This window comes from Ursus maritimus (genome assembly GCF_017311325.1).
Source record: "Ursus maritimus isolate PB19 chromosome X unlocalized genomic scaffold, ASM1731132v1 scaffold_X1, whole genome shotgun sequence".
Lineage (NCBI taxonomy): Eukaryota > Metazoa > Chordata > Mammalia > Carnivora > Ursidae > Ursus > Ursus maritimus.
In genome coordinates this window covers 29877690-29889917 of record NW_024423319.1, presented here as the reverse complement: position 1 = coordinate 29889917, position 12228 = coordinate 29877690, and positions in this window count along the sequence as shown.

The window sequence follows — 12228 nt, the reverse complement described above, 5'->3', positions numbered from 1 at the left end:
CTGAATCTGAGAGAAAAAGCGAGAAGTCAGGGAGAGGAGGCCCACGGTGTCACAATTTATAGTGTGAAAACTTCCAGAAGGATTAACACAATGTAATTCCATTAATAAGGATGCTGGATGCTGAGTGGACAGTGAGGTCAACTGACATGGTTGTTTTGTTTTTAAATTAATTTTATTGAGGCGTAACCAACATACAACATTAGTCTCAGGTGTACAACGTGATTTGTACACATTGCAAAATGATCGTAGTGTAGTTAACATCTGTCATCAGTTACAACTTTTTTTTCTTGTGCTGAGAGCTTTAAGATCTACTCTCAGCACCTCTCAAATATGCAATACAGTATTATTAACTAGTCATCACGCTGTACATTATATCCCCATGACTTCTTTTATAACCAAAAGTTTGTACCTTTTGACCCTCTTCACCCAGATCTCCCACCTCCCCCCACCTGTAGCAAATGCCAATCTGTTCTTTTTAAGTTTGGTTTCTTGTTTTGTGTTTTTTAAAGATTTATTTATTTTAGAGCACAAGCATGAAGGGGGGAGGGGCAGAAGGTGAGGGAGACAAAAGCCTCAAGCGGACTCCCCACTGAGTGCAGAGCCCGATGCAGGGGCTCGATCCCCGGAACATGAGCCGAAATCAAGAGTCGGCCATAAGTGACTGAGCCACCCAGGCACCTCTCGGTTTTTTTAGATTCCACATGTAAGATCATACCAGATTTGTCTTTCTCTGACTTACTTAATTTAGCACAATGCCCTGGTGGTCGATCCATGACAGGCAAGGCTGGGTCGGGAGAGACAGGGGGCCACAGAAATCCCAGATGTGGAGAAATGCTGAGGCGTATAAAACCAGAGACAAGGGTTAGTGTTGGGGGTGAGTTAAGAGGGCAGAGGAGTAGGGCACCCTGAGTTCATGTGGGCCCTGGAATTCAGCTAGACATTAACTCATTCTCAACAGCTGCAAAAATCAATCGGAGATCTGAGAAAAGAAATGCTGCAGTTCTACAAATAGAAAAGCCACCATTGTTTGGAAGGTAGGAGGTGCCGAGCTCTGAATCTGGGGCACGTGTCGGAGGACAGGCAGAGGCGAGGGAGCCTACTTAAGGACACTACTGCACAACAGCATCAGAGCGTTTAGGAGTCGGCTACGGTGGGGGACGTCCCTGGCTTGCAGGGGCTCAGGTAGTGAAGCATGCTGGCATCCCGGGGGGGCAGTGTGCTCTCAGGATCCCGGGGTCACAAGAACAGAGGTGCGTGAGTGCAGCAGAGCTCCCAGGCATCAGGGCGGGCAAGCTGCCTGCAAACAGCGGGTCTCGGCGCCGGCTTTCTGCTCTTGTCGCCATAAACCGAGAACTGCTGCACAGTCGTGTGACCGCTCTCTGGGCAGGGGCCCAGCGAAAGGCAGAAGCGCGGAGAGACCCCCCTCCCTCCCCTGGGAGGAACGGTGCGGGTCTGCGCTGCGTGAGTCTGTAAGTTTGTAGACTCGAAACTGGGTCACGTGCCTGAGATAAAAATGCTCGGGCACAGGCTGGGTGAACGGAGTGCAGTCGGACACTGGGGAGACAAGAGTGATCGGCTAATTTTCTGTGAGGGTGCACTGAGGAATAGGGGGTGCAGACTCCCAGCTCCAGGGCTAGAGAGCGGGATGCCGCCATATTCATCCCACTGGCCCTGAAAGCCTGCAGGAAGCCAAGCAGCACCACATACTGCAATCCCGTGCCGCTTACACTGAGCCCTGCCCCCTGGCAAGGGGGGTGCAGTTCCACCTGGGCAAGGACACCTGAGAATCAGTGCAACAGGCCCCTCCCCCAGAAGACCAGCAGGAACTTCTGGCTAATACCAAGTTTACCCAGCATACAGAACTGCAAAACTTCAGCTCCTGGGGAAAACAGTATATAGCATTCATGGTGTTTTTCTTATTAGTCTTTCAATTTTCTTTTTTTTTCCTTTTCGGTTATTATTTTTCAACTCTTTATTATTTTTTAATTTTAATATATATGTATTTTATATATATATGTAATATATTATATATTTATTTATTTTTTGTTCCCTTTCCTTTTATTTTTAAGTTTAATTTATTTATAAGTTTATTTTAAGTTTATTTTATTTGTAAGTTATTCTTTTTTCCTATTTTGGGATCTAGTTTATTGTTTTGTTCTGTTTTACTTCTTGTTTGATTTTTTTTAATTTTGTTTTTTCTTCTGGTTTGTTTTTTCTGGTGTTGTTATTTTTGTCTTTTCTCTTTCTTCTATTCTTTTCTGGACATAATGACAAGACAGAGAAACTCACCCTAAAAGAAAGAACAGGAGGAAATACTGCCAGGGATTTAATCAATATGGATGTAAGTAAGATGTTGGAACTAGAATTCAAAACAACGATTATAAAGGTATAGCTGGGCTTGAAAACAGCACTGAATACAACAGAGAATCCCTTACAGTAGAAATAATAGAACTAAAAATCTAATCAGGCTGAAATTAAAAATGCTATTACTGAGATGCAGTCAAAAAAGGAGGCTCTATCAACAAGGACAAACGAGGCAGAAGAGAGAGTCAGTGATACAGAAGACAAAATGATGGAAAATAAAGTTGCTGAGAAAAAGAGAGAAAAAGAACTACTGGATCATGAAGGGAGACTTCAAGAAATAAGTGACAGCATAAAGCAAAATAATATCTGGAAAATAGGGGTCCAAGAAAATGAAGAGGGGCAAAAGGTTTATTTGAACAAATTATAGTTGAGAATTCCCTAATGTGGGGAACTAAACAGTCATTCAAGTCCAGGAAGCACACAGAAACCCCCCTCAAAATCAATAGAAATAGGTCAACACCCTGACATATAATAGTGAAACTTGCAAATTTCAGAGATAGCGAGAAAATCGTGAAAGCAGCTGGGGACAAGAGGTCCATAACCTACAAGGTTAGAAACATAAGGCCGGCAGGACACCCGTCCACAGAGACCTGGCAGCCCAGAAAGGACTGGCATGATACAGTCAATGTGCTAAATGGAAAAACTATGCAGCCAAGAATACTTTATCCAGCAAGGCTGTCATTCAAAATAGGAGAGTTTCCAGGACAAACAATAACTAAAGGAATCTGTGAACATTAAACCAGCCCTGAAGAAATATTAAAGGGGATCCTTTGAGTAAAGAGGGAGCCCAAAAGTAACAAAGACCAGAAAGGAACAGAGACAATCTACAGAAACAGCGACCTTACAGTAATACAATGGCATTAAATTCATATCTTTCAATAATTACTCTGAATGTAAATGGGCTAAATGCTACAATCAAAAGACAAAGAGTACCAGATTGGATAAAAAAAAAAAACAAGACCCAAGGGCACCTAGGTGGCTCAGTTGTTTAAACATCTACCTTCGGCTCAGGTCATGATCTCTGGGTCCTGGGATCAAGCCTTGCATGGGGGGGGTCCACTGCTTTGTGGGGAGTCTGTTTCTCCTTCTGGTCCTTCCCCCTCACCCCACTCTCTCTGTCAAATAATGAAATAAGACCCATCAATATGCGGTTTATGAGAGACTCATTTTCAACCCAAAGACACCTCCAGATTAAAAGTGAGGGGTGAAGAACCATTTATCATGCTAATGGATATCAAAAGAAAACTGGGGTAGAAATCCTTATATTGGACAAAATAGATTTTAAACCAGACTGTAATAAGAGATGCAGGAGGACACTATATCATAATAAAAGGATCTCTCAACAAGAAGATCTAACAACTGTAAATATTTCTGCCCCTAACTTGGGAGCAGCCAAATATATAAACTAATTAATAACAAAATTAAAGAAACACATGGATAACAATACAATAATAGTAGGGGACTTTAACACTCCACTCACAGCAATGGACAGATCATCTAAGCAGAAGATCGACAAGGAAACAAGGGCTTAGAATGACACTCTGGACCAGATGGACTTCACAGATATATACAGAACATTCCATCCTAAAACAACAGAATACTCATTCTTCTTGAGTGCACACAGAACATTCTCCAGAATAGATCACATACTGGGTCACAAATCAGGCCTCAAGCAGTACAAAAAGACTGAGATTATACCATGCGTATTTTCAGACCACAATGCTTTAAAACTTGAACTCAATCACAAGAGGAAATTTGGAAGGAACACAAATACAGGGAGGTTAAAGAGCATCATCCTACTGAAGAATGAATGGGTCAACCAGCAAATTAAAGAAGAATTTAAAAAATACATGAAAACAAATGAAGATGAAAACACGATAGTGCAGAACCTTTGGAATGCAGCAAAGGCGGACCTAAGAGGAAAGTACACAGCAATACAGGCCTTTCTCAAGAAGCAAGAAAAGGCTCAAATACACAAGCTAAACTTACACCTAAAGGAGCTGGAAAAAGAACAGCATATAAAGCCTAAATCCAGCAGGAGAAGAGAAATAATAAAGATTAGAGCAGAAATCAATGATACAGAAATTTTTTTTTTAAAAGATTTTATTTATTTATTTGACAGAGATAGAGACAGCCAGCGAGAGAGGGAACACAAGCAGGGGGAGTGGGAGAGGAAGAAGCAGGCTCACAGCAGAGGAGCCTGATGTGGGGCTCGATCCCATAACGCCGGGATCACGCCCTGAGCTGAAGGCAGACGCTTAACCACTGTGCCACCCAGGCGCCCCAATACAGAAATTTTAAAAACCAAAAGAACAGATCAACGAAACTAGTTCTTTGAAACAATTAACAAGATTGATAAACCCCTAGCCAGACTCACCAAAAAGAGAAAGGACCCAAATAAATAAAATCATGAATGAAAGAGGAGAGATCACAATCAACACCTAAAAAAACCAAATAAATATAAGACAATATTATGAGCAATTGTATGCCAACAAATTAGGACATCTGGAAGAAATGGATGCACTCCTAGAAACATATTAACTACCAAAACTGAAACAGGAATAGAAAACCCGAACACACCCATAACCAGCAAAGACACTGAATCAGCAATCAAAAATCTCCTAACAAACAAGAGTCCAGGACCGGGTGGCCTCCCAGTGGAATTCTACCAAACATTTAAAGAAGAATTGGGGTACCTGGGTGGCTCAGTCGGTTGAGCAACTGCCTTTGGCTCAGGTCATGATCCTGGAGTCCTAGGATCAAGTCCCGCATCAGGCTCCCTGCTCACTGGGGAGTCTGCTCCTCCCTTTGACCCTCCCTCCTCTTGTGCTCGCTCTCTCACACTCTCTCAAATAAAATCCTAAAAAAAAAAAAATCTTGCAATAAAATTTTCAAAAAAATAAAAAGAAGAATTAATACTGGGGCGCCTGGGTGGCTCAGTCAGTTAAGTGTCTGCCTTCAGCTCAGGTCCTGATCCCAGAGGCCCTGCATTGGGCCCCTTGCTCAGCGGGGAATCTGCTTCTCCCTCTCCCTCTACCCCTCCCCCCACTCAAGCACTCACTCTCTCTTTCTCATTCTCTCTCTCTCTCAAATAAAATCCTAAAAAAAAAGAATAATAATCAATATCTATTCTTCTGAAACTATTTCAAAAAACAGAAATGGGGGCAGCTGGGTGGCTCAGTCGGTTAAGTGTCTGACTTCAGCTCAGGTCATGATCTCAGGGTCCTAGGATCAACATTGGACTCTCTGCTCTGTGGGGAATCTGTTTCTCCCTCTCCCTGCCACTGCCCCAGCTCGTGCTCTCTCTTTCGCTCTCAAATAAATAAAATCTTTAAAAAAAAAATAATGGAAGAAAAACTTCCAAACTCATTCTATGAGGCCAGCATTACCTTGATCCCAAAACCAGACAAAGACCCCACCAAAAAGGAGAATTACAGACAAATATCCCTGATGAACATGGATGCAAAAATTCTCGCCAAGATACTAGGACCCAATAGTTAAAAGGATTATTCACCGTGATCAAGTGGGATTTATTCCTGGGCTGCAAGGGTGGTTCAACACCCACAATCCATGTGATGCACCACATTAATAAAAGAAAGGACAAGAACCATATGATCCTCTCAATAGGAGCAAAACAAGCATTTGACAAAATACAGCATCCTTTCTTGATAAAAACTCTCTGCAGTGTAGGGATAGAGGGAACATACCTCAATACATAAAAGCTATATATGAAAAACCCACAGTGAATATCATCCTAAACGGGGAAAAACTGAGAGCTTTTCCCCTAAGGTCAGGAACACGACAGGGATGTCCACTCTCACCTGTTGTTCCACATAGTACTGAACATCCTAGCCTCAGCAATCAGACAACAAAAGAAAGACTTCTTGGCAAAGAAGTCAAACGTTCACTCTTTGTAGATGACACGACGCTGTATGTAGAAAACCGAAAAGACTCCACCCAAAAATTGCTAGAACTGATACAGGAATTCAGCAAAGTCACAGGATATAAAATCAACGCACAGAAGTCAGCTGCATTTCTACATACTAACAATGAGGCAGAAGAAAGAGAAATCAAGGATCGATCACATTCACAACTGTACCAAAAGCTGTAAGATACCTAGGAATAAACCTAACCAAAGAGGGAAAAGATCTGTGCTCTGGAACTATAGAACACTTATGAAAGAAATCGAAGAAGACACAAAGAAATGGAAAAACATTCCATACGCACGGACTGGAAGAACAAATATTGTTAAAATGTCCATGCTATCCAGAGCAAACGACACATTCAATGCAATCCTTATCAAAATACTATTGACATTTTTCACAGAGCTGGGACAAATAATCCAGAAATCTGTACGGAACCAGAAAGACCCTGAATAGCCAAAGGAATACTGACAAAGAAAACTAGAGCTGGTGGCATCACAATTCCAGACTTCAAGCTATATTACAAAGCTGTAGTGATCAAGACAGTATGGTACTGGCACAGAAACAGACATACAGATCAATGGAACAGAACGGAGAACCCAGAAGTGGACCCTCAACTCTATGGTCAACTGATTTTCGACAAAGCAGGAAAGAATATCCAATGGAAAAAAGAGTGTCTCTTCAACAGATGGAGTTGGGAAAACTGGACAGCCACATGCAGAAGAATGAAACTGGACCATTTCCTTACACCATATACACAAAAACAGACTCAAAATAGATGAAAAACCGGAATGTGAGACAGGAATCCATCAAAATCCTTGAGGAGAACACAGGCAGCAACCTCGTGACTTTGGCCGCAGCAACTCTTCCTAGACACATGGCCAAAGGCAAGGGAAACAAAGGCAAAAAAGAACTACTGGGACTTCATCAAGATAAAAAGCTTTTGCACAGCAAAGGATACAGTCGACAAAACTAAAAGGCAACCTACACAATGGGAGAAGATATTTACAAATGTCTCATCAGATAAAGGGCTAGTATCCAAAACCTATAAAGAACTTATCACACTCAACACCCAAAAAACAACAAATCCAGTCAAGAAATGGGCAGAAGACATGAACAGACATTTCTCCAAAAAAGACATACGAATGGCCAATAGACACATGAAAAAATGCTCAACATCACTCGGCATCAGGAAAATACAAATCAAAACCACAATGAGATACCACCTCACACCAGTCAGAATGGCTAAAATTAACAAGTCAGGAAACGACAGATGTTGCCAAGGATGTGGAGAAAGGGGAACCCTCCTACACTGTTGGGAATGCAAACTGGCACAGCCCCTCTGGAAAACACTATGGAGGTTCCTCAAAAAGTTAAAAATAGAGCTACCCTATGACCTCGCAATTGCACTACTAGGTATTTACCCCCAAGATACAAATGTAGTGATCCGAAGGGGCACCTGCACCCCACTGTTTATAGCAGCAATGTCCTCAATAGCCACAGTAGCTCAGATGTCCACTGACACATGAAGGGAGAAAGAAGATGTGGTACATATACAACGGAATATGACTCAACCATCAAGAAGAATGAAATCTTGCCATTTGCAATGACATGTTTGGAACTAGAGGGTATTATGCTAAGTGAAATAAGTCAATCAGAGAAAGACAAATACTATATGATTTCACTTGTATGTGTAATTTAAGAAACAAAACAGACGAACATAGGGGAAGGGAAGGAAATATAAAATAAGACAAAAACAGAGGGGGACAAACCACAAGAGACTCTTAACTATAGAGAACAAACTGAGGGTTGCTGGAGGGGATATGGGGGGGAATGTGGTAACTGGGTGACAGGCATTAAGGAGGGCATTTTATGTAATGAACACTGGGTGTTATATGTAAATGATAAATCACTCAGTCTACCTCTGAAACTAATAATATACTATATGTTATTTAAATTGAATTTAAGGGGTGCCTGGGTGGCTCAGTCGTTAAGCATCTGCCTTCGGCTCAGGTCATGATCCGAAAGTTCTGGGATCGTGCCCCCCATCGGGCTCCTTGCTCAGTGGGAAGCTTGCTTCTCCTTCTCCCACTCCCCCTGCTTGTGTTCCCTCTCTCGCTGCCTCTGTCAAATAAATAAATAAAATCTTTAAAAAAATAAATTGACTTTAAATTAAAAAAAAAACAGAGATAAGGGAACATAAGGAGACCACCTGGTTTGTCTTAAATGTTATAGATGACATATTTTCATGATAGTTACAAACTGACCACTGAAAGTTACCAAACATCAACGGAGAAATCAACATGGTGCTGCCAGTGGTGACTTCAAGATTTAAGTTCCCTGGTCAGTTTTCTACAGAAGACTGACCATAAAAGCCCTCAGTTGGCAACCCATTCGGGACTCCTCTCACTCTAGAGAGTTTTTTCTTTCCTTTGTGTTCTCACTTCACTTAATAAACTTTCACTTCACTTCCCCCTTTTGTGTCCACAAGATTCATTCTTCAACTCTGTGAGACAAGAACCCTGCAATCCTACAACATTGCAAATGGCAAGATTTCACTTTTTTTTTTTTTACGGCTGAATACTACTCCAGTCTCTATGTGTGTGCACGTGTACACAAACAACATCTTCATCCGTTCACCCACTGATGGACACTTAGGTTGTTTCCATATCTTGGCTATGGTAAATATATCCTGCAATGAACATGGGGATGCCACTTGCCAACCTTATTCTAAAATGCCTAGTGCCACTCTCCTGCCATACGAATTGGTGATGGGAACTGAGATCTCCTAGTTAAGGAGTAGAGCTGGCAGGCAACATCACCTTACACCGAGTCCTGAAGCTGTAGCTAGAACCAGGTTAGCTCACAGAGTCCTGAACCCGGGAAGGTTGGAGGGTGGGGGCAGGTTGGCACATGCAGAACTGACAATCACATGCCTCTTTCCCTCCGAACTCTTGCTAGGACAGAAACGGAGTCTTAGTGAATTTGAACCTAGTTCAGCTGAACTCTCCTTAGCACTAAAAGCTAAAGTACCAAGGCAGTACCCAGAGCTTCAGCAACTCTCATGTCCCAGCGAGACAAGCCATGCACCACAAGCCGCAAGCCTCCTTAGCTGCCCTACCAAACCACCCTTCTAACTCTTAAGAGGCTTCAAAGGATGTATGACCCTTTAGTCATCCTTGAAGGAAACCTTCTGTCTAAAAATCCAATATGCTCTTTTTGATTAGCTACTTCAGACTGAAGATGGGCTTTTCAAAGAGGGGGCTGTTTCCCTCGGAATGACTTTAAAAAGCACCTGCTTTTCACCATGCTCAGCTCCCCCCATCACCAGGGTGACACTATCTCTAATGGTCTGCTGTCAGGACAATTATATGTCTTTCTGCTGGTACCAGGCAAAGCATAACAGCAAGGACACAGTGCAACTCACTAGCTAGTCTTACATCCAAGACCTGGAAAATAATTGAAGAACAATCAAAGTGAGGGACGCCTGGGTGGCTCAGATGGTTAAATGTCCAACTCTTGGTTTCAGCTCAGGTTGTGATCTCAGGGTTGTGAGATCAAGCCCCATGTCACGCTCCGTGCTCTGCACGGAGTCTTCTTGAGACTCTCTCCTCCTCTGCCCCTCCCTCCCCCCAGCACATGCACTCCCCCCACCTCTCTCAAATAAATAAATCAATCTTAAAAAAAAAACATTAAAAGTGGGAGAATACAAGCAAAGCAGTAAGCCTAGACCAGAGCTTGGAACATAGTTCACGTTCACTAAGGGTGAGCTGAATGGAGGGAATGCAGTATTAACTTTCCTAAGATATTTAGCAATAATGAAAAAACTTCTCCCATTGTGATTTAAAGTCTCAGTAGCATATAGACTGGTATGCCGTGTTTTTCTATTAAGACATTAACTTTTCAGGGGCGCCTGGGTGGCGCAGTTAAGTGTCTGCCTTCAGCTCAGGGCGTGATCCCCGTGCTCTGGGATCGAGCCCCACATCAGGCTCCTCCACTAGGAGCCTGCTTATTCCTCTCCCACTCCCCCTGCTTGTGTTCCCTCTCTCACTGGCTGTCTCTCTCTGTCAAATAAATAAATAAAATCTTTAAAAAAAAAAGACATTAACTTTTCAATATACTAAACAAATCCCTCTTTTCTAATTGAAAGTTTGGTTTAAGAATAGGAGGGCCAGGGGCGCCTGGGTGGCACAGCGGTTGAGCGTCTGCCTTCGGCTCAGGGCGTGATCCCGGCGTTCTGGGATCGAGCCCCACATCAGGCTCTTTCGCTATGAGCCTGCTTCTTCCTCTCCCAGTCCCCCTGCTTGTGTTCCCTCTCTCACTGGCTGTCTCTATCTCTGTTGAATAAATAAATAAAATCTTTAAAAAAAAAAAAAAGAATAGGAGGGCCAAGTGTTGGAGACATCAAAAAGTTTTCATTCTCAGAAATATGGCCCCCATTGCCATGGGTCCTGTCGCCATCACCATCTTAGACAGACCTTATACTTTTGTTCTCGAGCCCAAATGGAGATGGGCTATTCTGGTGCCCCCGTGGCCCAGAACACCCAGGGGTAATCTACTAGGTGAGATAATGGTATTGCGGTTAAGGAGGAAATGTCGGGGCACCTGGGTGGCTCAGTCATTAAGCATCTGCCTTCAGCCCAGGGCGTGATCCTGGCGTTATGGGATCGAGCCCCACATCAGGCTCCTCCGCTGGGAGCCTGCTTCTTCCTCTCCCACTCCCCCTGCTTGTGTTCCCTCTCTCACTGGCTGTCAGTCAAAAAAATAAAAAAAAATCTTTTTAAAAAGAAAGGAGGAAAACGTCTTCTTTTAAAGAGCTGCATAAAGAGATATTTAGCATCGAAGTATGATATTTATAATTTACCTTAGATACCTCAGCAAAAAACTCGTATTTGAAACAACTATGTCAAAATGCTAACAAATGTTTAACCTGAGTAGTAAGTATATGGTATAAATTATACTATTCCCTTTGCTTTCCTGAATATTTTCATGATGAAAAGAGAAAAAATCCCTATGTGTTTGGGGTGGGGGCATGCTTTCCGGGAGCTCTGTCTAATGGAGGAGACAGAGGTAAAGAGATAAACAGAATCCAGAGCGATACAGGGAAGCATGGGGTGTTCTGGGCATACAGAGAAGTCTCATAGTCAGGCTAGCTTGGGGAGGGTGGTTAAGGAATGGTGACTCTTAAGCTAGTTCTTTTAAAAATCAGTTTTATTGGGGCACCTAGGTGGCTCAGTCAGTCAGTTAAGCATCTGCCTTCGGCTCAGGTCATGATCCCGGGGTGCTGGGATTGAGCCCTGCATCGGGCTCCCTGCTTAGCGGGGAGCCTGCTTCTCCCTCTGCTTCTGCCTGCCGTTCCCCTGCTTGTGCTCACTCACTCTGTCAAATAAACAAATAAAATCTTTAAAAAAATAAATAAAAATAAAATCAGTTCTTTTGGGGCACCTGGGTGGCTCAGTCAGTTAAGTGTCTGCCTTTGGCTCAGGTCATGATCCCAGGGTCCTGGGATTGAGCCCTGTGTCAGGCTCCCTGCTCAGTGGGGAGCCTGCTTCTCCCTCTGCCCGTTGCTCCCCCTGCTTGCATGCTCTCTTGGTCAAATAAATAAATAAAATCTTAAAAAAAAAACCAACCAGTTTTATTACACAAGTACTGCATGCCCACTGTTGAAGTGAGTAAGCCAGGACACGTGCAGGGAGAGACTGGCATCGTAGACAGATGGACTGTCTGCATCAAGTAACAGAAGCAAGAGAAAGAACAAGGAATACTAAGGAGACAGAAAGTAGTTCTCAGGCTACAGAGGATGCTGTAGAGTGACAGGGCATGTGTGATTAGAGAGGGATCAATCAGGGTCCTAACTTTACCCTGAAGGCTATAAGAGAGCTTCTGAAGGATTTTTAAGTAGGGGACAGATGTGCTCACATTTGTGCTCTAAAAAAGTTCA